The sequence below is a fragment of the Stigmatopora nigra genome, unplaced genomic scaffold (genome assembly GCF_051989575.1).
Source record: "Stigmatopora nigra isolate UIUO_SnigA unplaced genomic scaffold, RoL_Snig_1.1 HiC_scaffold_208, whole genome shotgun sequence".
NCBI classification, from domain to species: Eukaryota; Metazoa; Chordata; class Actinopteri; order Syngnathiformes; family Syngnathidae; genus Stigmatopora; species Stigmatopora nigra.
The window spans coordinates 7,501-12,500 of record NW_027551704.1 but is presented as its reverse complement, the minus strand read 5'-3'; positions in this window follow the sequence as shown (position 1 = coordinate 12,500).

Below are 5,000 nucleotides of genomic sequence, written 5' to 3'. Positions count from 1 at the left end.
TTTTGCGGTGTCCTTCTGGGTAACGTTTATCCCATCGTTTCTCCAGCTGTGGCCCCGTTTTACTCGTGCCATCGTTCCTGATCTCGGTCAGGGCGGTAGGCGCACTGTGCACGTTGCTCCCGATACGATGCCTATCTAGGGGGGCACTTAGTAACAATCTAACGACCTCGGACCCGGATTTGGGTGGTTCAGGCCCGTGGGAAAAGCCTCAGAGCCGCTTCCTTGAGGAGCCGCGGGTGACTCACGGGTTACGTCATCGCTCTCTTCCGACCGGGACCACCGTTATTTCGCCAAAACTCTCCCCGCCGGGTGGTGCGGTGTCCTTCTGGGTAACGCTTTAATCCCATCGTTTCTCCAGCTGTGGCCCCGTTCTACTCGTGCCATCGTTCCTGATCTCGGTCGGGGCGATAGGCGCACTGTGCACGTAATCGGGCGACGAAATGAATGAGCGGCTTGAGCAACCGCCATCGGCATGACGTCTCAGGATATGTGGCCATGACAATCATTGGAAGGTGTTTGAACCGAGTACCAGAAAAAGCGGCCTGAGCAACCGCGTCAAAAGAGCGGCCTGAGCAACCGCGTCAAAAGAGCGGCCTGACAAACCGCAGCGGCCTGAGCAACCGCGTCAAAAGAGCGGCCTGACAAACCGCAGCGGCCTGAGCAACCGCATGAGAAGCGGCCTGACAAACCGCACGAGAAGCGGCCTGACAAACCGCAAAGCGGCCTGAGCAACCGCAATCGGCACGATGATGGAAGGATAAAAAGCGGCTTGGGCAACCGACTTTTGAGGCATGGATGGATGGCATGAAAAATGTATATTTTGGGGCGGCCTCCGGCGTGAAAATGGCAAACCTATAATGATGGCGGGGCTTTTTCCTACACCGCCGACGGCATGGATGGTTAACAAAAGGTAGCAAGCCCGCCAGCGGATCTGATTCCCATCCGCTAACGGCATACATGGCACGGCATGAATTGATGGTAAAAATCCTTATTAACCCCTGGCTGAATACGAATGAATCTGGTGTCAAAAGAAAGAACTCATCCAAGTGACGGGTCGCTGCTTGGGCAACAGCTTCGCCGTCGGAGAAATGAAATACACGGGTCGCTGCTTGGGCAACAGCTTCGCCGTTGTGGAAATGAAATGAGGTGTCGCTGCTTGGGCAACAGCTTCACCATTGGAGAAAATACGGGTCGCTGCTTGGGCAACAGCTTCGCCGTTGGATGAACTCAAAAATATGGTCACGGGGTCCGCTGCTGGGGCACAGCGGTCACCCCTAGGTACGGGTCGCTGCTTGGGCAACAGCGTCGCCGATGGAAGAAATTACGGGTCGCTGCTTGGGCAACAGCGTCGCCGTCGGAGAAATGAACTCTACGGGTCCGCTGCTGGGGCACAGCGGTCGCCGGTGGTGAAAAAAAAATGAAAGGAGTACGGGTCGCTGATGGGGCACAGCGTTCACCGTTACTCGAAATGAACTCGAAAGCCACGGGGTGCTGAAGAGGGCACAGCGCAAACCCCGATTGGCGACCGCGTGGGGACGGCTCGCGCGTCCGTGTTCCCGGCGATAACGGTGAGGTTTCTGGTGCGTGCGACCGGCGATTGACCGGAGGCTAAGGTACTGCGGGTGGTGGACCCCACTCGTCCAAGGCCCCTCCGCGTCAGGGCTGACCATCGTCACTGTCACTGCATCCGCTCCGGGGCTCGTGCGTGCGAGTGGGCGTTCTCGGTCAAAGAGGTATAGTGAAAGTGTGAGGGGCGGCTGTTCGAGCCGTGTACCGAACAACGGAGAGGTTTCTGGCGCGTGCGATCGGCGATTGGCCGGAGGCTAAGGTACTGCGGGTGGTGGACCCCACTCGTCCAAGGCCCCTCCGCGTCAGGGCTGACCATCGTCGCTGTCACTGCAACCGGACGGTCACGGTCCGTGCGGTCGTCTCGCTCTCTTAAAGAGCAGTGCGACAAGACGGGCCAGGGTATAGTGCTTGCAAAGCCGGGATAACGGTGAGGACATAGTGCGTGCGACCGGTGATTGGCCGGAGGCTAAGGTACTGCGGGTGGTAGACCCCACTCGTCCAAGGCCCCTCCGCGTCAGGACTGACCATCGTACTTTATCTGCATCCGCCTCGGTCGCGTGGGTGCGGCTTGGCACGTATGACCACGTCACGCTAAAGACAACGGGGGCAGTGGAACTGAACGTGCGCAGCATAACGAAAGCCGGGATAACGGTGAGGACATAGTGCGTGCGACCGGTGATTGGCCGGAGGCTAAGGTACTGCGGGTGGTAGACCCCACTCGTCCAAGGCCCCTCCGCGTCAGGACTGACCATCGTCACTTTATCTGCATCCGCCTCGGCCTAGTATGTAATGTGGCGGTCGTCTCGCCCGTGTCTTCTGTCGGCAGGGTATAGTCGTGTGGAGGGATGGCTCGTGCGAGCTCGTGGACTGAACAACGGAGAGGTTTCTGGCGCGTGCGATCGGCGATTGACCGGAGGCTAAGGTACTGCGGGTGGTAGACCCCACTCGTCCAAGGCCCCTCCGCGTCAGGGCTGACCATCGTGCTGTCACTGCAACCGGACGGTCCCCCGCGAGCGCGTTTCGTCTCGCTCTGGCCAATTGGAGAGCCGTGACAACAAGAGCGATGCGTCTGACTCATTCGAGGTCACGGATAACGGTGAGGACACGGTGCGTGCGACCGGTGATTGGCCGGAGGCTAAGGTACTGCGGGTGGTAGACCCCACTCGTCCAAGGCCCCTCCGCGTCAGGACTGACCATCGTCACTGTCTCTGCATCCGCCCGGCTGAGTTTGTTCAGCGGTCGTCTCGTTCACGTTCCACACAACCGCGCGTCGGTTTGGGATAGCTGGGTCGGCGAGACGCCGAGAGAAGAGAGTGCGTTCGAAACTGGATAACGGTGAGGACTGGTGCGTGCGACCGGTGATTGGCCGGAGGCTAAGGTACTGCGGGTGGTAGACCCCACTCGTCCAAGGCCCCTCCGCGTCAGGACTGACCATCGTCACCTTATCTGCATCCGCCCGGTGGGGATCTGCACCGTCGACCCAAGCATGAAAACCCTCGTGTCGGTTCGGGCGAGAAAAAAGAGTTCAAGGGAAAAAGGCAACGATTTCACCATTCGAGTTCATGTGGAGGACAAAAAGAGGACAAAATGGAAACGAAATGACCATGAGTTCATCGATGGAAATGAGGACAATACTGACGAATATGGAGAGTTCTAAAATTTTGCCAAATGACACCGATGGTTGACGAGAATCCCTAAGCCACGGGGTGGGATACAAACCTGAACTAAAGACCTGCCATAGTCCGGTTTTTTTCCCAAAAAGGGCGCATGTGGACGGAGGGCACACATGGAAACCTAACCACCAGCCGAGCCATTGCCGGAGGAAATATAACGAGATGCCAAATACCATAGCCTTTGGGACAAAGCCGATTCTTGGAGGACAACAAAAATGAGACATGGTACTTGGTGAAGCACCGGACATATGGAGCCACAGGGGCCAGAAAAGAGCCGATAGTACAGGGCAAGATGTGATGTGACGGTAACGGACATGTGTTAATGATGGTGGACATGTGTTACGAGATGAAATGCTTGGAAATCACGTAAAGAACCGATGCGTGAATGAAAATGAAAACAGATCATGTTGGGACCAGGTTGGGAACCCCTCCACAGTCTGCGACAAAAAAGCTTCCCGTGTGGGATTATTCCGGTAATAAGAAGGGAGTCAGGTGCCCGGTACCTGTACGCCACTATGAAGGCCTCTGGTGGTTGTACGCTGGTTTAAAGACTCGATTTACCCCCGCCTTGACAAATCGAGCGCCACAAAAAGTTGCGCCGTAAAAGGGCCCTGACTTTCCTTGTTGGTTCGGGTTGGCATCGCCGGGGCTTGTGAGATAAGTGCCTATTCTAGGGGGATGGAGTACACAATCTCTACGACCTCTTTGGTGCCTCTGGGTGGTTCAGGCCCGTGGGAAAAGCCTCAGAGCCGCTTCCTTGAGGAGCCGCGGGTGACTCACGGGTTACGTCATCGCCTGGAGGTGTCGGGAGTTCTTTGTTTTGTTTTGCGAAAAACCCCCGTCACGAGAAACTGTGCTTCTTCTCGGTTTGTTACGGTTGCACGCAGGTGCCGCCGGCCGTTCCCACAGTTTTCTCGTCGTGTCACCGGGCTGCTTGCGGCTATCGGTAGATGCACTGTGCACGTCTCCCTGCCACGAAAGGAAGGAGTGAAGGAAGGTTGGCAAATAACCGAATCGATCGCGTGACAAGGTACAGGGCGATCGCACGTATTGACGTGAGGCATAACGAGAGGGGGTTGGGCCTAGGGCCGGCCCCGGAGGTATCCGTCCCTGTCGATTCTCTCTCTGGGTTGACGCGCAAGAGCACGGGCATGGCAGTCCGCGCGTGCGTCCCCGGGCTAGTCTCCGGCAGCGGCGTTCCGCCTCTTAGGGTAGTCGGGCGCCGAATCCCTCCCTCTCGCCCGGACCGGACTTTCGAAGGCTCATGTAGATGGCACTTATAGACGTGTCGGGGCCCGAGAAACAATGGTCCCGCACCGCCGAGGCCGGAATGGTTACAGTTTACTGTAACCGCTATAGTCAACGTAAAGGGGTGCACGTTGCCCGTCTCTGATGCGATGAAGGTTCGGGAAGATCGATTCGATGGACGGTGGTCGAGCCCGGATCCATTACGGCGACCACCACGGACAAGGTACCCGGTTCCGCTTTTGCTCGTCTGGCGCGTGCCAACAAAACGGGGGTATATGGGTTGCCACCCGGCCCGGTCTTGTGCTACGCTCGGAGTGTTCTGGGGTTCGGGAGCCGTGGGAAAAGCCTCAGAGCCGCTTCCTTGAGGAGCCGCGGGTGACTCACGGTGCTACGTCACCGCATTCCTCCGAGGACAGTAGTTACGCCGGATCACCGGTCCCATTACCTGGCCTTCGGCGACATCTCAACGCTCACCCCTTGGGCCCCACTTTACCCAAGTCGGGATGAACC